Here is a 22,993-nt window from a genome sequence, read left to right on the forward strand (position 1 = left end):
AGGATGTCCTCAGTAGTAATAACAGAAATCAAAGCAGCTAACATTCTTTTAATCTCATAAGAAGGAAATGTTGAACTGGGAAGGAAATTCAGGACCAGGTATGTTGTTTTTGAAACTATTGTATACAACTGTATCTGTATCAAGAATAAAAAAATAACACCACACCAAAAAAACAACCACCACCACCACTACACCAGGCTTAGACTTTATATTATTTTTTTTTTAGCCTATATCCTCCCTTTTAGTGCAGCTGTTTGCTATCATCTCTCTGAGTCTGAGGAGAACGTGTTTTATAGGAATGCTTTGCCCAATTTTAATAAAAATTAAATTAACCACCAGATATTTATAAAAATATATATTTTTTAAAAAAAACAATAGATAAAAAAAGATGAAGAGGCTTAATTACACCACACCTATGCAACATGAGGTGATTAAAAAGTGACAGCAAATAGATACCTTTTCTGAGAAAAATCAGACATGAGAAAGTACTGAAGCATTAGCAGAGCCCACCTGTGTATTAGTTTTAGACCACACTAATATGAGTTTTTCAGTTTAATTGCTTATTTACTTTGCACAGAGTAGGGAATGTGAGAATGTAAAGGATAACTCTAGCCACCCTCTGGTAACTTTCTAGTATAAAAATTCATTAGCATTCCACAAATAACAAACCTTTTAAAACAAACTGAATGCATTGGTTGAGTTGGGCCTTCTGAGATTTCTGGATCCTCCTCTGCTCATCCAGCACTTCAAAGGAATACCTCCCCCTTCTGTTAAAAGTCTGTGTCTTGTAAAAATTCACCACACCCTATAAATTCCCATCTTGGAATATTCTATTCACACTTGTGGTTGAGGCATCTTATATTTAGAGAAAACATTTCCAGAACTACCATGACTGGAACATGACGGAGAAGGAAGAGGAGGGTGTGTTTTGGGAATTGTACTTACTCCTACCCATGAATCACAGAAATTCACGCAAAATAATTTTTCCACAATCCAGAGGGAGAAGCCATGTACAAGTCTGATAACACCTTTCTAGCCCAGCAAGTTAGAGCTCTGGGGTAAAGAAATACAGAATAGAATCATAGAATGTCCTGAGTTGGAAGGGACCCACAAGGCTCATTGAGTCCAGAACAGAGCTGTGTGACATGGGGCAAACAAAGGTGGCAACTGGGCTCTCAAAGATCAGTATTAGAGAAGTTTTGGGACTGTCTTCCAATAGGAAGAGCAAGAGGCAAAACCCAAACTGATTGAAAGGTGGAATCTGAAAGACTTACAAATGACATTTGTGTCCAAATACTGCTTGAGACAAGAACAGACTTGATGATGCAGTCTAATGCTAAAATGAACAGTGCTGCCATGACTTTATACCCTCAGTGTGAAGAGGCTCAAGGAAGCCATTGCCATATTTTGCCCATGAAAATGGAACTTAAATAAAGGTTTGGGGCAAATCAATTCCAAATCTCCCCTGATATTGTAAATTACCCAGTCTAGGCCAAAATAAGGAAGGCAGGAAGCATCTCAGTTTTCTGAATAAACTCATTTCCACACAGGTTCATTCTCTTGAATCATTGTTAGGGAAACACAAAGGGGGAACAAATAAATGTTGCTTCCTTTCCTCTTTTAACCAGAAAGATTTGAATGGGGGTTTTAGTCAATTTTCACAATTAGCATTAAGATATAGTTACATATTAAAAAAAGGTAAGGAAGAATAGTGCAGGCTTATACTACTTCTCTTATTGTGGTCTTACAGAGCAAATACACCTAATAAATAAAAGAATATCAAGTCATCAGAAGTAGGTTATTTTTGTTACCACTGCTCTACATAAGTGTCTTACAGTCCAGAGTTATAATATCAGTGTTCTGCAGACATCTCAACTGGTACAAGTACCAAAGTGTGGGTTGAGCCAGGCAAGCTGTGTCCTTGAGGCTCCCAGACACTGCAATAGTCAACAATGCATCTGACGGAAGTAGAAAGGTGCCAAACCAGCAGTAATTAATAAATTGAGATTTAGAGATTTTTGCAGTATGGATGGACATTAAGTGTGGCTTTCTGTAAGAAAATAGAGACCAAGATAACAGTTTTTACAGTCACCTGCATCATAGAAAAGGTCTCAGTATTAGGCTTCAACTCCATTGCACTGATTGAGAGTATAAAGGTATGTACAGTGCCTTTTCATGTTATCGCCTCAGATAAAAGTAAAAGGCTTCCATCTACAGTTCATTGAACATTTTTACCTTTGCACCTTCCACATTAGAAACAGCAGCTTGGATTATCTTTGTGTATTTATTTTTTAAGGATCACATTTTCTCGTCAAGTATAGTTAAAGTCTCCAAATGAAGAGTGCACTGGACAATTTTTAAATATGTTTGCCTCTGAGTCACACAAAATAAAAGAGATACCACCCCATATGCACATGCTAGGGAAAAAAGAAAAGGACCTTTTCTTCCCCAGTGCAAACTGCTCAGAGTGTTAGGGGTATTTCAGTAAAACACACACTGCTGGCATTGCTGATGAGTTCAGACTCATTCTAACTTTCAGTACATCACCTGCACTCTTCCAAAACAGACTCAAAGATCTAAAAGAGCAGCTTGATAACAGAGAAGGATATTCATTTATTTATTTATTAAAAGGACGTTTTTCCCAGACTTTAACTAAACCTCAGCCACTCTTGTCACTCTGGGCAGACAGTTGAAAGCAATATTAGAGGAGGTAATTGCATAGATCAGTCAACAGCCTTTGTCCCCTTGCCACTGAGACTTACAGTAAAATGGGCACAAGAAAACATTGTACTGGATTGAAGGCAGGTCTTTTTCTCCAGTTGCTTGCTGCTTACCAGCTGTTGTGTTCAACAGCAGGGACAGAAGCTCTAGCGGTATCTATAGGGGAAATCTAGCCTGTCGCCGTCTTTTATTTTTTTTCCTCCTCCTCTCTAGGCTTGAAACAGATTACTCTTTGTTTTCAAAGTGAAACTTTACCAAAAAGTATTCTATCTTGTCATCTACCATTAAGGCATTAATCATGTGTGCGGAGCACTTTACTAGCTATGAATTTTTAGGATTCTGAGTTTACAAGAACACCACCACTGTAACTTCTTAGACTGACAAACATATTTCTCAACCCTTTGATGTTATTTGGAGCAACTCACTAAAAGACTCAGACTGGCTGCTTAAACAAACACAGTACTGAGAACAGACAAATTTTATTAACATCTGATTGTAAATCACCAGCAGCAGCCCACATGCTGATAAAAAAAGATACTGCACTGTCAAAGAAAAACTGTACCTGTTAAGATTGTGTCAGAACAGCTTCAAGAAAGCTCCAAGTGTACCTTGTGACAGAATTACAGCTGCCAAAGTACAGCGAGATTGAATACAAATTGAACGAAGGGCACTGAACACAAATGCAATGATAGAATTAAGAAGAGTCAAAAATAGAAACTGTTTGGTGTCAGAAAATACATCATCAACACCATCCTTAGGAGGGGAGTCATGACTCAGGTTTTGACAGCACAGGCTGCAAATGGATTCTGTTTCCACAATAGTATGTTTTATCTTCACATTCTGACCTAATTCAAAAGTATTGAAAAGCACAGCATTGAGACCGATGCTGGAATTTTTAAACCAACCACTTTAATAGTACCATTACAAACAGCAGAACAAGATCAGCTCCATTGCAGCCTTTGCATCACATTAATGCATCTTATGAGAAAACATCCAAAGCCAGCTCATTCACAGGTGAATGTTTAAATACCTTTTCCACTGGAATTCACATAGAGGATCTTTCAAACATACAAAATTCTGTAATCAATGAACATATTACAAGTTGCTGCTCACTTCGGAAACTATAGTTCTAACTTTTCAGGTAGAAAATGCTCATTCTGACAACTGCCACTCTTAAATAATTCTGTTCATCTGCTTTTTAAGGAGAAATTATTTTAAATTCCAACTGTAAATTAGACAACAAGCAGGTGGAAAAATAATTTAAATTCAAATATTTTCAGCTCCATTTGTGTTGGTTTAAAAAAGAAAAAATCACCCCATCTCCTTTATCAATTAAATTAAAATCCAATATCTCTTTGGAAAACCCCAGTGTAAAAATTTGAATTGCTTTTTTTACTGAAGCTTCTGAAGATAGTAATCGAAGGTATATGATAAGTTATGCAGCTTTTCTAGAAAATAGATTTCTACCTGCACTGGATCAAGGCAGACCCTGAACCAAATATATAAAATATTTATTATCTTCGTAGAAATTTTAATCCAAGTTTCTGATCCTCACTTTGCGGTTACATATTTCTCATAGACTGAAACAAACTTGAGTCCCAAAGGACTGTAAAATTCTGAAACCATTTACAACAACATTTGTGTATGAACTGCCATAGAGACAACCAACTTTTGTTTTCCTGTTGCTCCATTGCTATGAGAAACTGGGTTTTAGTCTTTCAGTCTTTAAGAGATACCTAAACTCCAAAGTTTTTTAAGCAGGTGCTTCCAAGTCAACCTCCTGCTGGAAGGGGGAGAAATGGTGCATCAATATGTGGCCACAGCCCCAGGGACTAAATTTAGTCTGGCTTCCCCACCAAAACCTAGACCATGTGCCTGGGAGCTGTTTCAGCCTTTCTCCTGCTCTGCACGCCAATCCTTCCCAAAGCAACACCCCATTGGGGCCTCTTAGAGAAAGGACAGGAATTCCTGAGCATTTGCCTTTGTTTAGAGTGGAAACAAGTGATTAACTCTCTTACTGTTAATGGAAATAGAAGGCAATGGTTAAACTTGCCACTTTCAGCAAGGTTTAGCACACCTGAGAACATTACCTTTTACAGGAGACAAGACGAAAATAAGCCCGTTGGGTTTGATGTAACAGTCCCCTTTGCAAGGTTAACTGCATTGAAGTCCGTGGAGAGGCAGGGCTGGATTCACAAAGTTGCTTGCAAGGCACCTTACTCACACAGCTTCTGCATTTGGAAGCTCCCTGAAAAATTAAAGTCCTGGAAGCCTAGAGTACAGGTATGTAAAAATGCATGTTTGTGTTCCAGAATACCATTAAGTAGATATCCTCACATTAGCTTTAAAAATGGTCCTTGGACATATGTAGCTGCATCAAGTCCATGAGAGTCAACTTTGATATCTTTACTTGGCCATGTAGTCCCACCCTCAATTAAAGACAGATCAATATTGGGATTACAAACAGAAATAAAGACATGCATCCCAAAGGATGAAGGCTTAATCTAGGAGAAGCTGCACAAGCCTTTTATGATTCCCTTTTTTGGCCGTTAATTGTGGCCACATCAGGGCACCCAAGCAGTTGTCTACATGCCTCACATGAACTTGCAATTAAGATTTGTTATCTTAAATGAAGACATTTAATGTTGAGCCTGAAAATTTTTCTCCTGTTAATGCTAAACATATACAGTACAGGACAGTGTTCAACTACTAGAAAAGCTGGTCTGACTCCAGATACCACACCACTGCTTACAAATTGGGTGAACTAGCTCCGCTACACCAACCTGAGGAGGAAAGCAAAGTACAGGATTCCCAGGGGCCTGCAGATGCACAGTTTTGTTACGGTTGCATCACCAGTTTTCATGCCAAATTACCACAACTGCGCCTGCTCAAGGCAGACTGTTGGCTGTGGATTTGCAGTCTTAGTCAGCAGGGTTAAACAGAAAGACATATGTAAGTTTTGCCCATAAGTGGTTTTGTATGTGTACATATACACAGTGCAGAAAATCAAGTCTTGGAAGTATCCTGGTAGAATAACACATAAACTAAGAGCTCCATGATACTGAGAGCACCTAGGCAAAGGGCCAGAAGCTCCAGAGTTGTAATCTCATCTGTGCAACTGAATCACTTTGGTTTTAGGCAAGTAATTAAACTTTCCACTGTCTTGGTTTACTCCTTGTGTTGGATATAGCCCAGTATTTTCCCCTTTATGTATAAGAAGGATAAATAAAGAAGATGTGCAAGAGCTAATACTTCACTGGCTGACCTTTGCATTTTAAAGCACCAAGAACAGTAATTTGATTACATTACTTGATTATAGGTTTCTTCTCTCGTCCCACAGATATGCAACGACTGTATATCTACTACAGACTTATGAAGCCTTCAGTATAGGCACTGTACAAAAACAACTGAAATCTGTGATTTCAGTGGCTTTAAGGTCATGCTTCATACCAAAAATTAGTGTCTCAGACCACAGTTTTCCTGTTACATTAGCTTGATATGATATTTTGCTATTGCCTGTGGCAGTACGTATTTTATAAGCACCTAGTAACAACCAAGCAAGGGCTTATAATATACTACCTACCCAGTGAGCTGAATTACTTCATGATTTTACATCTTCTTTCCTAAAACATGAACATACGAACCAAATAAAGCAACAGTTATAAATGCTTTTATGACTAAATCCCCTAAATGACCTTAAAAATAAGCTGTAAAGCAACAATAAGCAGAAGGCCAGGTTCAGAGAGTGGAAGTCTTCCAAGTTATGGTGTGCTTTCTTTGACCCTTGCAAAACAAAGTCTCATAGTTAAATTTAACTTTTCCTGACCAATGTCACTTAAAAGCAGTGTAAAAAGGAAAACCAGATCTTCTAGAGCAGGTAAAGCAGCTCAGCTCATATCCTTTTGTATAGTGACTTATACACCATCATTAGTATGTAATTTACAGCTCTTAATACAACTCTTACCACCTTTTTTTTGACCTGTGATGTATTATGTGCTGCAAATTGCACGGAAGGGACAGAGTCCAACCTCTTCAAAGTATATCCTACCTGAAAGACTGGATGAGATAGCCACAGCTGAAAGCTCACAGGAGATGAGAAATCATGCAAGTTGCTGTATGTCCTTTCCTTGTTACCAAACTGTAAACACTAATGCCTCATTACAATCCCTTCCTTTCACCTGTGAACTGACATGGAACCTCTGCCCTTGAATCTGACCCAAGTAAAAATCTCCTCCACTAAGAAAGTGAGAAATACGATGTGAATTACCACCATAAACAAAAGGGAAATGTTCCTATTTAAAGTTTATTGCATCCATTATTTCAATGGAGCACAAACGTTTCCAGCGAATACCTGTAAGAATGCCAGCCCTTTTGTATTGCCTGCAGTTAGCTTATCTCCAATTACATAAACAGGTACACGATGACAGTCTTTGGTAATAGAAGTATTATGGGGAAAATAAGGGTTGCTTTACTTTGAGTGTAGGTCTTAGTAGAAAACAGATTAAAGCTTATGTGGATATACAAAATAATAGATAGGCTAATTCTATTGTCTGCCTCTCCTAAATTATTTTATTAGATGGAACATATTAATTATAATGAAAGAGAACCCCTGACTCTGTTGGCTTCTAATGAAAATTTCTTTGTAAAATCACGGCAGGATTTCCCACCATTTTCTCTTTCTGATGAAATTAACTCCCTATGGTTGGTCACCAGGATAAGCTCATTTTAACCAATCAGCTTGGGAGCTGCCATTTACCTCACAAAGGGAGAAAAAGGTATCTGCTGTCATAGCAACGAGTGGCTTTGCTCTGATCATCTTTGGATCCTTTAGCATAATGAAAGACACCGGCTTGCTTTTTAGATGATTAATCTTTTCCCCTGTGAACATACTTGAATACATTAGCAAAACAAGTATGAAAAATTTGTTTATCCCAAGACAATCATTAGAAAATTACCTGCAAGAGTAATTCTCATTAGGGCAAAGTTTGTGAATAGCAGACCATATGGTGAATGAAAGCAGCAAGAAGCAATAAAATCTCGAAGCTGCAACAGGTTGCAAAGTCTATCAGGTTTCAAACTGAAAGTTTAAATTGGTTAAGCATCGAAAGTTGTGAAAAATTGGTTTCTTACTAGAATTCCAGATAGGCTACAACAGGAAGACTGGGCAGACTATACAACCTGGCCTGTAAATCCTTACCCACTCAAAACAGTCTTTTTGTGTGTGGCCAGTCATGCTAATTCCAGAGGGCCTGATCCCAACCACATCCTGTAACTCTGGAGAATCTTATTAACTTTAATGGTGTTAAGCCTACAGCTGAAATTATAGGACTAGATTCTTATCTTACATGGGCATGAATTCAGATATTATTACTTTGATATTTAAATGGCATTGCAAAATTTAAATGATAGAGGATTATGCACAACTTTTGAGATCCAACTCCAGAGGATAATATAAGAGAAACTAATATTTCGTAATATACTCTCTGACTACTTTGGTATTCAGAAACTTCTTATTTTAGCTAAGTAAATGATGAGTAGATAATATTATACCAGGGCAAGGTGAAAGAAAAATGAGATCATTTGCAGTATTGAAATAGTTTAATCATTATCTTATACCCACGAGAAGTCCCAGTAGAACAAATTTGGAATTCATACTATGTAAAGCTAAAATGACTCCTCCAGTTTCAACAAATCATTGCAAAAAATAGAAATAAAGGAGGAGGAAGAGATAAAAATTTCTACAAGGTATTATCAGCTTGGTTTTGAGAGCAAAATCTGAAGTGATTCTCTGGAGCCTGTCGCAGTGGCTTGGTGTAGGGCTGTTCATACCCAAGGATGTTGCTCTGAATGCCCCTGTGTCAGCACATAAACTCTTGCTATGGTGAGAAGTCCTTCTTCCAAACTGGATTCTGTTTAGATATTTCTCTAGTCCCAAGTCTAATACAAACCAAATGATCTCTCTCCATTTTTTAGAAACAGAGAATTCCCTGTTAACAATAATTAGTAGCGTCCTCCGTTATCACATTCTCTCTGCCACAGAGGGCTAAAATATTCTAACTCTTTTAAAGACTTGGAATTCTGGGATAGAAGAGTACCGAGTCTAATCAGAGATAAGCCACTCCAGTCATTTAACCTCACTACCATCATGCAATGTCTTCCAGGCCCAAAGTTACATGATAATAACAGAAGAGGCCATTTCCCTGTGCAGCACTTTCATTTGAACTCAATAAAGACAGATTTCACATTGATGCTTCAAAACTAGCCCATTCTATCAAGCACTATGAATAACTATCAGTACTTATTAATGGTTATTATTAATAGAAGAGTTTTAGAGGAGTGCGATATTGAGTTTGGGATTGATTTATTTATGCCTTGACTGGTGAACACTTGCCCTACTCAGACTGCATGTCCTTTCCCAAATGAACTGCTGAGAGCCAGAGACACTAGATAAGAAAGCACTGAGTCTTTGTTTCTAGAAAAGTTCACCCATTTGGAAGATGGCGATGGTTTTTACATAATTCCTGGCTCTGAAGACTGGATTTGCACTTCTAGAACCAAGTATGTATTCACTGTCCTAACAGGAAACACCCACTTTTCTCTCTGCCATAGAACAGGAGTTTCTGCAACAATTCTGGTACCCAAACAGAAACACTTTCCTATGGCTACGGATATATCAGCAGGTTCCTCTTGGAGAAAACTAAATGGATCTGACTTTAAAAGGCTGTGATGACAAAATGCAATTTCTGAACTTTAATTCCCCACCCAAAATTGCATATTTACGCTTGGGTGAATCCAAACCAAGTCCATTAGTTTTTCATATGCCTACTTCTCAATAGAAAGCTATCCCTTGGAAATTAAAACTATTGGATTATCCAGGTTCTGGTTTATGTACATTTATTTATTTGTAGCCTCAAATAGAAACTGGTTGAGGGGAACAGAGAGGGACAGGGATGATATTTCCCACTGTGGGTGAATCTAGGAAAAAAAGACGACTCCCTAGCTATTTAGAGCATTGCTCATTACTGATCTAGATTATGAGTTTAAGAAAGCCTTACAAAGCCCATTTGTTTTCATCTCTCTTCGGGATATCCCATGGAAATACCCACAGATTGTTTAGAAAAATATGCGTCCAAATGTTGCTGGGGGGGGGGGGAGGGGGGAAAGGAAACCTTCTCTACATTTCCAGATTTTTGTTTTGGTTCCATCCCTCCCCCTGAAAAAAAAAACCCAAACTTTGATACTTGTTTCTTCTGAAATTCAAACTTCATTTTACAACTAACTTTTTCTACAGATGACCTTAAATCCTCGATCAATTTCATATGAAGTTTAGCTGAAAATCTCTGGGGAATGGTCTCCAAACTGAGCCTCCTTGATCCAAGATCTAGGTAGGTGGCAAGTGGGGCAAATCAACTGCTGAGTACAGCAAGATCAAAATAAACATGATTACCATATTCCAAAATCCATTTTATTAAGACAAGCCTCAAGTATTTAGCATGTAAATTTTTCCAGGGCCCTAATGGAACATTACCATCAGCACCAATCACTGAAAGCAAAGTAATAACAGATGCAATAGCATCTCCAGGGTGACTTCAGATTTTCATCCATATGAAGTAATTAATCCTCACTTTGAGTGTGCTCTGTTTTATTATCTTTCCTATACTGTCTACAGTTACCAGGTAAAACAATTGGAAGCTTTAGCCTTCCAATATTATTAACAGTACAGGAATGCACAGTTTTAAAAGCATACATCCTTTAAAATGTTTATTCATGGTCATTCACATCGTGTTGATTTAGCACTGACAAGAAAATTCAGTGGGTTTGATGAAAAGTTTTTTTTACACCCTTAGTCTACCTTATACCAATCAGGAGAGGTGAAAATGTTCTTTAACAATTAGAACTCCTTAGATCCGTGTTGTGCATTAAATGGTAACTATGTAATTAAAAGGAACAAATTTAAAATCTGACAATAATTGGTGCATCTCCAGCATTTAAAATGATTCAATTATTAATAATTCATGCTCAAAACCCCATATGTGGGCAATGAAGCAGAAGGAGAGATGAAAACGAAGCCTGATCCATGACTAACCTTACATCTGTACAGAGTCTGACTAAACAGAGTTACAGCATTATGTTTTCTACAACATTTACCCAAATACAGTAGGAAATTGTCACACCATAATATGTATTTGCAGTGATGCTCAACAGTTAGTTAATAGCATGGGGGTGGGGAAAAGACATGCTAATATACAAGAATCCAGATACACATATAGAAGTTCCATACTAAGTCCAGTTGAATCAGAGTATTGAGTGGGTTAGATGCTTGAAGGATTTTAATTACACATGAGTTAAAGACACATTTGCTTTATTAACATCAGATGATCCAGTCCAACCTTTTTGATTTTGGTGCTGGTTTGAACACAAATCAGGAAGTTTTTCTCTAGCACTGTATGGTCGGACTTCTCATGAGAAACAGTCATCCTTCTAAGATGCTAGTCTACATTTAAAATAGTAATTAGAGGATTATTCACATTGTCTCTTAGCTCACTTATCCCATTTAACAACATATGAATGTTATTAGATCTGCTCCCATGAATTAAGTCTGAACTAGAAATATACACAAGCGGCTCACCATACCATAGATGTCTTTGTATCAGTTCAGTCCAAAATTCAAACCTCATAAGTAGGATTTCATCTCTTAACCTACAACAAACCTAAATACTTAATTCTATATATAGATTTTTTCTCTTTCATTATTTTTTGTTTGTTTGAAATCAACTTGCTTAGAAAACTTAATGATGCCATAAGCTGCCTATGAAAACAATTGCAGTGACGTGTCTGAGTTAGCTGCAAAGCCACTTTTTAAGTCCAAGCCAAGGAAGCTGCACATGTTATGCCAAAGTCCTTCTGAGTCAAGAAGTTGTAAAAGAAGATGGAGGAACACAGAAAGGGTAGAACTGCTAACTCCTTGCACTATTAATATTAATATTAATATTAATATTAATATTAATATTAATATTAATAATAATTTGTAATACTGCCATATTGCTGGATGCAACTGTGAGAAGAGAGAGTGTGGTCTAGGAGACCTCCCAGGATAGAAGTACACACACAGTATACTTAGAAATACAACACCCTAACAGGCGTATGCAGTGCTATACCTTTCGGTAAGGGCCACAACTAATGAAGAAATAGCCTAAAATATGTTTATGAAGGGTAAGGCTGGAACATACCCATGTTTTTACCATTAAAACATATGCTTGATTTATGCGCATTAAAAGAGATTACAAAGTTAGTGCTTTAAACATGCTCCAAAAATTTTAAAAGTGTCATAAATAGATTTGTTTACTCCTGTGACCTTTCTGATGTCCTGGTTCTAATCATCGTTCCATATGTGGGGAGATGAGAGAAGAGACATGTTTATTCTGTGTCTGATTTATTACAAAATCAAGACCATTCAGATTCAAATTCCACTCCTCCTTAAATACATTGTTGCTGTTCTCTCTTTCGCACAATTTACCACCACATGTAAAGGTCAAGTCCACTGGTAAAGTCATTCATATGGTTATCCAAATTCTATCCAAGCTATAAATTAATGTGACACAAACTGCCTACAGCATTTCTTCTATTTCTAATGTTATACACAGGCAAGTCCAGCCTGGTATACCGATAATTAAAGTAAAAACTACATACACCTCCCCCAAGAACACACGTACCAAACAGGAAACCAATTAGTTCCAGGATGGGACATGCTGAGGGAGACACAGCAATAACCTGTAGCAAATGCTAACTTTGGGCTTTCGGTGGAAAAAATAACTACACTTTACTTCACAATTGCCACCCGTAACACCATCACAGAGAGAGAAGTGCCAAAGGAGGAAAAAAGATGCAAAATTTCATCAGAATCCTGATGTTCCTGATTTTACAGAAAGCAATCAGAAGAGCTGCAGGCTGGTCTCCTAATGCTCTGAAAATTAAGACTTACATAAATCACATGCAAACATATTGTTTTCCAGAACTTGCTGTTTCCTTAAAAATCTCAAACCTGTGGTGGAACATGATGCATGCTCTACAAACAGGCTTTACATTTTCTAGACAAAATCAGCTAATTTATTTTGAAACCACAGACTGATAATCAATGCTGCCCTCAAGAACAGTCAACAGAGATTAAACCACGGGTGTTTTTTTGGTTTTTGTTTTTTTAATTTCTGATGTAACGAACAGTTTGATTAGTGAACTTAATACCATAAATAAGCCTCAACAGCTCACCCTGCAGACTTCACTGGAAATGAGCTAATATGTACCTGCTGGAGATTCAACCCACAAGGAGGTAATCTCCTTGGAAACTGCTCCTGGTGGTCTGAAATACAATGGAAAGTCACTGAGTAAACTTAGCTTTGTAGATGTGCTGGGAAAGGTGGTGAAAGACCAGGATTTTGCCCCAAAAATTAACTGTCTGAAGAAGAAACGCTTAACTGTGTTATGTAGTATAAGTAGTTTAGCGAGCCCAGGGTAGAGCTGGAAAGAAGAATCTACATTAAAGAAGTCAAGAGTGTCTTCAGAGCCTAAGATGTTCACCCATCCTTCACTGAGACCATGTGCCTCAACTGGCATCTTCAGCACAGTTCAACACAAGAGAAGGCAGTTTACTCATTGTGGCTCAAACTCTGCTCTAAGACTGGACATTTAAAACACCTGCTAATATTCTCCTGTTCTCACATGCTTTTAGAACATATTTCACTTTTTATTAACATCACAAACAACTACTTTCTGCTGTCCCCTCTCTCCTCCCAAGTCTTTCATAAAACCTGTCGACTGATTTAGTCAAGCACTTATCTTTTAACTTGCTGTCACTAGACAGGTGCACACTTGCAACAACTCTCATAGCTGAGCCCATTTAACAGCTCTGTTAGGGGCCCATCTTTGCAAGACATTGAGCCACACAGAAGTTAGTGCTCTAAATACACATCGTAAGCAATGATTTAGGGCTCTCTATCTCACAGCCAGTGCTCAGTGCCTTAGGCACTGGTTTCTTCCTCGTTAAGAAGATTGTAAAAGGACTATCCCATCTAACTATTTAATGTTATTTTAATAGGCTACATTATGTGAACTTGATATAGGAGTGGTTATCTGAGTCAGAGGCTCCATTTGCTCCAGAGACTTCAATCACAAAGTAGGTAAAAGTCAATCCCTATAACACAGACAGATAAGAGAGTTTGGATGGTGTCAGTGTCCGGGCCTGGGTGATCTTGTTTGCATATTCCAAACCCACTTGACCACACCTGCACTCAGATATTTTTTGTTGACATTTTACTGTCAGAGGCTGGAGATGAAGGGTGAAAAAGAATGAAGAGCAAAATCAGAAGGAGTTGGGTTTTTTTTTTTAAGTCAAACAAGAAATAAATTCAAGTAGGTTTTCTTCTGTTCATGTGGGATCTTGACTACCTTTTTACTTTTTTTTTTTCCCCCCTCGACTGATATATCAGAAGAAAGGCCATTGGCTTTTGACAGCCTAGATGAACATGTGCTCAAACTAGCCAGACTCCTGTTAAACACTTAATGCCCTTGTTAACACAAGTTTAAATGTCTTGTTTTCAAGCAATCTTCTTTGATTTCAGAGTAGTATTAGATACTTCACTTTAAGAACGTATTGAGCAGGATATCCTCATGCTTCAGATGAGGACACTTTTTTTCCCCTTGGTATGAGCCGTGAAGCCAACAGCAAAAGATTCTGAGTTGGGACTAACAGAGACATCTCTCTGGGGAGGACCATGGAGTAGCTTTGTGGCTGGGAGTGTTTATTTTTTAGCCATGTTTCTGCCTGTTCAAGGTTTCTAACAAGCCAGACAAGGGGCAGCTCTGTGCTTATGTCCACCTGCTTTTCAAGGCCTTAAGTTCAGAAGGTGCCATCAAGCTTTGGTCAGAAATAGATTGTACTGGCACACTCAACAGAATCATCTTTGGGAAACAGCTGCATACCCAGGAGAAAGTAATTTTTCAGGTGCCCTTACAGAGCAGGACTTGTGAATGGAGGGGACCATGAGGTCTGACATTTTTGTTTCTCGCTTCGGGGCTGAAAGGAGGTTCCCAACCCTGTCATTTCATTTATGGATAATGGCACCCATCATTTAGGACCAGATGTTTTAAAATGTGTCCTCTGCAGAAAAGATGAAGGCTGTTAGTTTAATGAGACTAATACCACACATAAATCCTGCAAGGACAAGCATGATAAAAATGAACTTCTTCCGTGCCAGCAGGTTAGCCATGTCAGAGGCAGAAACACATCAGAAACAACTACCTGGAGTAGCCAGAAAGAAATCCACAGCAGGCTATGAGGTGTGAGGATTTGGTTTCATCATCCTGAGGATTAAGTGGAGACTGAGACCTCTCTACCAAACCTGAGGACTTGAGGCAGAGCAAGCCTCAACCATGACTTGCAGGGACAGACATGCACTGTGGTGGTCCAGCTCAGGGCAGGCTTTTCCCTTCGTTCAGGGAAGATTTCTGCCCTGGTCCTGAGTAAGATTGCTCATAACAAACACCTTACTGCAAAACTATTCAGGACTGATCCAAAACCTGGACATTTCCTGCCAGAGGGAAGGGCTGCTCTGGGCCAAAGTGGGGAGCTGGGGGTTGCTTCTGCCTCAGGGTCACCCCGCAGCAGCAGCCAGGGCTGCCCTTCCCACCAGGTCCAGCCCTATAAGTGCCTTCCCGGCCTCTTCTCTTCCTCCTCACAGCATTGTCACAAAACTGGATTTACTTCTGCTTGCCACTTAAGTAACTGAGCTTCAGGAAGAGGGGCTCTTGTTCAGTCATTCCCTCAGAGCAGGGTTTCCCCCCTTCCTAGTCTTGATTGACGTTGGATCTGTTTCAGACCATAAAGAACAAGTGAAACCTATGAGACTTGAGCCTCAGGGCCAGATTTATAGGCAGAAAGAGAATTCTGTGATCTTTTCCCATGTATTTGCTGTCACAGGTGAAATAGGCCTCTTATTCTCAATCTGGAGACACTTTTATTGTTCACCTTTCCTTGTATGTCCTTAGGCACATAGAGTCACAGCAGAGGTAAGCCAGGCCCAGGGCTCAGTGTGAAGTATTGCTCGTACTGAAAGCTTTCTGCTCTCTGGATTTTCACAGTAAAGATGAACAGCCACATTTTTGTCGGTACAAATCAGTCTGCTACCAGCAGCTGAAGAGCTAGATCCATTTTCTAGCTTTACAACCCATAGTTAACCATTTCAGAAAAACATACCCTGTTTCACCAAAAATAAGACCTACCCAAAAATAAGCCCAAGCATGATTTTTTTAGGATTTTTGAGGATGCTCGAAATATAAGCCCTACTCCAAAAATAAGCTCTAATTACAGTTCATTTAAAAAGTCAATTTAAATAGGGTCCAGACAGCTATACATGTAAAAAAGTAAGCATCTTTTGAAGCAAGAATTGTATAAGATCCTGCCTTATTTTCAAGGAAAGAGGGTAATTTGAAAAATTTCCCTCATGAAGAGATAAAACACAGATAAGGTATAAAACACAGACAGATAATAGATCTAGAAAAAGTCACAAATCCAACAGGTCTTGCCCATTACAGTGTTTTCCATGATTTTAAGTGGATTTCAAGTTGGACAAGGCACATAGTAAAGTTGTCCATGCTCCTTGATAATCTATTCCCTTTGGTCAATTAACTGTATTGCTCATGAATTTAGGGAGAATTTATTATTTGACTACTTCTTCCAGAAATCAGATCTCCCTCTGGCTAGCTATAATACCAAGCAAGGCACTTTTTGGTATATAATGCATAGATACATGTCTGCTAGTCAAACAACTGCCACAATTTACTAACAGTAAATCAGCCGAAACACAGAGAAGTCCTTTTTACTTTGCACTGAAAAGGATTAAGGATGCTCAAATACACAGCTATCTCTCTGCTCAGAGGTACTAGCTACTTAAACTGTGATGGCAGATGACTATGCCACAGCTGAGTATTTACTACATCCAAATTCTCCCTTTCAAGGTACTTGTGTGATAAAATTGCTTTTTATCCAACTGTTAAACAAATTAAAGTTATTATGAGGTATGGAAGAACAGGTTTAATTCCATTTCAAGTCTTCTGGAAACAAATCATAAGGGTAAAGATGTGGGAGTGAGTTTCCTTGACTACTTAGTGTTCTTTTAACCTTAGCTTGATCATGCCAGATCAAAAAACAATGACTTACTTTCACAAACAAGACTATTTATTGCTTGCAAGACACAAACCTCTGCTTAGAACTGTGGGAGATTTTGAAACTAGCATTCTATTAAAGGCAAAAATCAAAACAAAGATCATCTTTAGAATGGGGGCTGGGGCAAGTAAGTTGAGAAACTTTTGTGAAAAACAGAAGAGGCACACAGAAGCAACCCCTCTGTGGATCTTCTCCACTCTCAAGAGTTATTAATAGTTCTGAGTGAAACCTCTAGGGGTGGCAGCGTTGCCTCCATTGAAATAAATGGAAAAATCCCAGTTACCACCAGCTGGCGTGGGACTTGATTCTGAGAAACTTCCTCAGGCTCAGCTAAATGAGAAGTATGGTCTAGATCCTACTCAGCCAATAACACTTGTGCCTTCAATTCCTGCACGCCTCAGAACAGGTTCCTGCTTTAAACGCTCTCATTGGCATTTTCCCTGCTGTGGCCTCCTGAGAATTTTTCACATTGAGACTGTGTAGAACATGAATACCTTCAAAAATAGATTTTTTAAAAGGTGCAAAGTAGACTTTCTAAACAGGAAAAAGAAAAAAAACCCTTCCTCTTGCTAAAGAACATATCCCTGCTCTGCCTGGCAAAGGATAGAGATGATCTGGCTTTACTAATTTGTCCAAAGTGCTTGGAGATCCTCTGATGGCTTTTTACAAGATACCAAGCATTATTACTGCATTATTTCGCTCTGCTTCACTAAGCAGACTTTATGACAAGATTCTCAGGGAGCTCCTGCAGAATGCAAAAAGGTAACTTTAACTGAGCTGTCTGAGAGCCTGACATTAACCTTTCCAAACAGGTTTTGCTTTATGCTCAGGACAGGGGTTTATTAATTGGTTGAACGAATCAGCCAGCGCACCAAGGTATTACAAATACAATCACTTGTCTCTTTACATTCAGTCTGGACATCTAAGTGTCTGAACTTCTATGCTTTTACCTCCAGCAGCTTAAAAGGGGACTAGTGCCTGCATTGCTGGGCTTGTTTTTCTCCCTGGAGCCTGCAAGCTGCATCATGCCAGAACATGGAACTCCTCTTACATATCAAAACTTTCAGACAGTTAAGTTCCTAAAGCAAACACCACCAAAGATTACGACAGCCCACACACCTTTAGGGCACTTACATTACAGACATCAGGACATGTCAGAAAGGTTTAAGATGGGATAAAATAAACAGGTATAGAGTTATTGTCCTTAATTATCCTATGGATTTTCCCCTTTTCCATCCCCTGTGGCTTTTTTTTTTCAGACACAACCAGAAAAACATGAACTATCAGTAAGTCTAGGATCACAGGGAGAGTCAGTGCAGTTGGACAAAATCATCACAGCAGGACTCACATCAGAGCCAACTGGGGCTTGCATAGAGACCACCCACCACAGATGTCTGTAGACCTCACCAGTGCAAACTAGATGAGTCTCTGGATAAAATTAATAGATTCACAATCTAACTTAAGCAGACTGCCTTGTACAGACATAACTATCATGTCCCTACTTAGTCATTTGTGGGCCCATGGTCCAGCCATCCCTGAATAGCACAGACTGCAGTACCACCCCACAGCAGGCCCTGTGGAGCCTGAATACTGCCCACAATGATTTGGAGAGTATCAGCCATGTCTCCAAAACCACAAACAAAAAACAATCAAGGGTATTCCTTCTCCCAGACAACAGGAACATTTCAACAAACTTCACCATTCTGCACTGTAAGTGCTACAACCCCTCTTTTTCTCTCTGGGCTTCTCAGGAAGACATTGTGGCTGTTGTACATAAGCACTATCTTGCCACCTCCCCATTCTTTTTTCTCCTCAGTTCCATTCCATTATTTCATTTCAATGCCTAATATAGTAAACATGATAGGGAGAATGTAAAGTAATGCATAAGTTAATTACTAAATAAACCTCACAAAGTCTTTGTCTCCTGACACCACCATTGCAAATGCTTACTGCACAAATAAGTTGCATAGGTGCACCTGAAACCTCAATAAGTCCATTCAAAACAATTCAACATAAAATTTGTATCATTCATTCTGAGAAAAGCCTTTAATCACTGTACAATTTTCTCTTATTATTGATTAATGTGTGCCAGGTACGTGCAAAATAAATACCCTGCAGGACTTGGATTTATGTATTGGATTAAAACAAGTGTGAATTTTTCCACTGTTCAATTCAAATTCCTGAAGACATTAACGAGTGAGAATGATTTCACAATTTGGATTTTCTTTCTGATGAGTCTCACAGTGGATTTGCTCGATTGCAGCATTACTCAGAGAATCAGTGCCCACAGAAAAGTATCAGAAAATGTTTATACATATGTAGGATTTTTATTATAAAATAAACTCCCAGTGAATTTCACACCTTTATTGTTCTTGTACATGTGTAAATATATACATCACACTCTCAGGATATATAATACACACTGACATTCTGTCTTTGTCGAAGATACTGGATGCAGCAAAGGGCAGGAAAACACCATCAACTGACCAAGGGTTTGTTGTGATAGACAAAAATCAAAGAACTGGTGCATTGGATATTTTCTTTCTAAAAGCACAGCATGCCTTCTAGACATACAACAAATTAGATGAACCAGTTTAAAAGTGCTCCAAGTTACTGGCTGGATTTGCCTTATCAGGGTGGCCTTAAATACTCTCTGAAGCAATCAGAGTCTGTCTTTTCAATAAACAAAAAAACTTCTTTGAACATGGGAGTAGCTTATTCTGTAGTTAATTGATATCAATATACAGCCAGTTGGTTTCAAAGATCTGAAATGTTTGGCTGTAAATGGAATTTTCTCAAAGGAAAGTCATCCAAAAAAGTATTAATGGAAAGATTTATTCAATAACGGTATAGTACCCATTGAGAATTAAATAGGAAGTTTCTATATTTGAGGATTTGCATCACATTCTTCTTGTGAGTTATGAAGCACTTGTGGTACAGATTCTGCACTTTCAGAAAGGCATCTCTGGCCCTATACTATATCTGTATCTGCTCCTTTATCATGCAACTGTACCAAAACCATCAATAAAACCCCAAAGGCTCCCACACTGTACTTCAACAGTGTCAAAGTTTCATCCTAGATATCCACTACTAAGCTCTCATTAGTGCAACTGAAATACTTGTGGTATCTCATCTTTTTTTCTCACATCACATTATCGGATGACAACTGAATATTTCTTAAGAAGAAAAAAAAAGGTTTTTACTTGTAAAATATATGCAGTGTTCAATTCACAGATGTTGTCCAGAGCAAAACATTATCATAAATGTTAATGGCCTGAAACATGACATTGAAGTGACAGTGTTTAAGATTTGGTTTGGTGCTTTAACTGTGACACTGGCACTAAAGGTGAGATTAGGAATTTCCCTACATTGTTTCAGCAGCAACAGATGTGGTCAAGTAAATAATGTGAAGACTTTCTTTGGGAAAGGAAAATTGGAAAAGCAGTGGACATGAGACACAGCACTGCAGGTACGAGGTTATACTGGAGGTTTCCACTTAAATGAGAAAGCACCATGTCCAAGGGAAAAAAAAAAAAGGAAGGAAGAAAAAAAAAAAGCTTTTCTTCCCAATTTTGTCATCACTGAAATTTTGGGCTGCTGGTCAACTTTCTGCATTTGAAAACAAACCAACATTTTAAGAAATATTGACATCTGGTTGTAGAATTATTCATGCAGAGATTTCTTTGAAATTTAAGTAGAGTTTCCTAAAACATATACAGGTGTGAGGAGTACAATCACCTTAGGATTAGCTGTTCCTCAGAAACCTTAGCATGATATGAAATTTGAAGCTCTTCTTGAACTTTTCTACTAATTCAGTAATTACTGCTGTGCCTGAAATTGGCCTCTTTCCTGTAATTACTCAGCAGGTATTTTCAATCAAAGAGGTTAACACCTGAATTTAGATTCCAATTAACACCCAAGGTGAACTTTTTGTTTAAAGCTTAATAAATGAGGGACACTTCCCAGCATAATATTTCACTAGCCTATGTAGACAAACACACAGTACATGCTCTGGACATTTGAAGATCTGCAGCAAATGGTCAAACCATGACCAACTCATCAGATTTGTGCAATATTACAACTTTCCATGTCAGCTGGGGTCAAGCAGCTTGCAGGTGAGCACATGGGCACATCTCTTGCTTTCTCCCCAGTTACAACGAAGGCTTTTCACTGACGCAATTTAACATGCAGAGGCGGCACTCCTTCAAGTTTCGACACTGAGAAATGTGTATAGAAAATATTTTACAGACTTGCACAACTATAAACCACTTTTTTTTTTTCTCCAAAGTCTGGCTTCAAACTTACAGGAAGGTGTGCAGTCCTTCTTAAAAGAGATAGGAAGCACATTGCTGTAACCACCTGTTTTGAAAGGAGTGTCCTGACAGAGATGGACAGGGGCAAGGACAAAGGGCATGTGAAGTGAAGAAGGTTATGTTAGACATGTGATATTAAAAAAAAAAATGAACAAATGATTAGCTCTTAGGATAGAAGAGCGTAATAATATACAGAGGATTGCTCTCTTCCAACTGTCATTCTAAGTGAAACCCTATGACCTCTGTTCTTTCCCTAAAGCATCTCTGTGATGAATTCTAGACAGTTAATCTTGAAACATTTAAGGAAGCAAAGCTAGCAGGCGTTTTGCTTGAGGAAGGACTGAATTAACGACTGAAGACAGTCAAATTGCCCCTGTATTCCTCTGTGGAATGATATTGTTGCAAAAGCCTGACTGCAAAGACGTGTCATTGTGCTGTACAAGGCTTTTCACGGTAGCAAAAAATGTTCATGTTGCTTGTAAGGCTGCCACCTTTGGCTCAGGACATCTTTGAGTCCAAAGCTGCCAAAGCTGAAAGTATTTCTGGACCAGCACTGCTATGTGCTTGCATTGTTCTGATGCACCGCTTCAAGCACCTTCCATTGACCACTGTTGGATTGAGGACACACATCGCAATAGATCTTTGCTCTAACCTGCTACAGCCATTTTTATGTTCTCTTATGTCTTGTTGGGTTTTTTTATTTTCTTTTAAAAGTATGTTAGTTTCCATGGAAACAATTATGCCACTGACATGTATGAATCTAATAATGTCCTCAGGAAACACTTACAGTCAGTTCACAAAGGGCAAGATGTCTTCGTTAATATAGGTGGTTAAGCAAAGGTATGGTTAAGGCAACAAAAATGAGTTCACAGGTTTTCCAAAGTGATAGGTATTGAAAACATTTTCATCCTGGTCCCTTATTTCAGGCTCTACATCAAAATATTTCCCTTTTGAAAATTTGGCTCCAGCTAGGAGTGCAGAGTCTGAAAATAAGATGCAGAATGCTGTGAAAAGTATAACCCGTTATGGGAAATTTTGTCATACACAAGAAGCTCTTGGTCACAACACTGAGTTTCTGGACAGAGACTATTTCAGAGGCCTTTGTATAAATACAATTATCTTCTAATGCAGCACTAGAAGAATTACTATACAACAGGAGCGAAAAGGGAGGGAAAAATAAAAGGTAACATTCATATGCTTATTCCTCTGACTGCAGAACAAACAACAAGACAATGTGATATACCCTCTCTTCACAAGTCCACATTTAGACCAAAAAAAACAACTGATCACGGTATAAAAATATTTCCACTTTCAACCCAGTAATCAGGATAGTGCTTTTTAGATAAATGGAAGCCTTGAGAGCCAGCCTGTGAACGCTTTCTTCATTGCATGCAAATAAAACGATACAAGGAGATTACTTCCTTTTATAGCGCTTATGTCAGCTCCAAGAGCATCTCTGTATGCTGGCTTGCAAATATGCACAATCCACACAACGGCACAAGAGAGGGATGATGGGGTTGCAGCTCTGCAGAGCCCTAGATAGAAAGCAGAAGGACAAGGCCATGCCAAGCGTCACCCAGGGTACACGTGGGCTGCTTTTCTCCCTGCTCTGGGCTTCAGCTCCATGCACCTGAAGCATAAGGTGAGGGGTGGCTTCAAAGGCTTACAGCACTGCTAAGCTGATATCCCAGTCTCAGTGCCCTCTCTTCTGTAGCCCTCTGCAGCTTTGCAAAGCAGATGT

Source organism: Columba livia, chromosome 9 (genome assembly GCF_036013475.1).
Source record: "Columba livia isolate bColLiv1 breed racing homer chromosome 9, bColLiv1.pat.W.v2, whole genome shotgun sequence".
NCBI lineage: Eukaryota > Metazoa > Chordata > Aves > Columbiformes > Columbidae > Columba > Columba livia.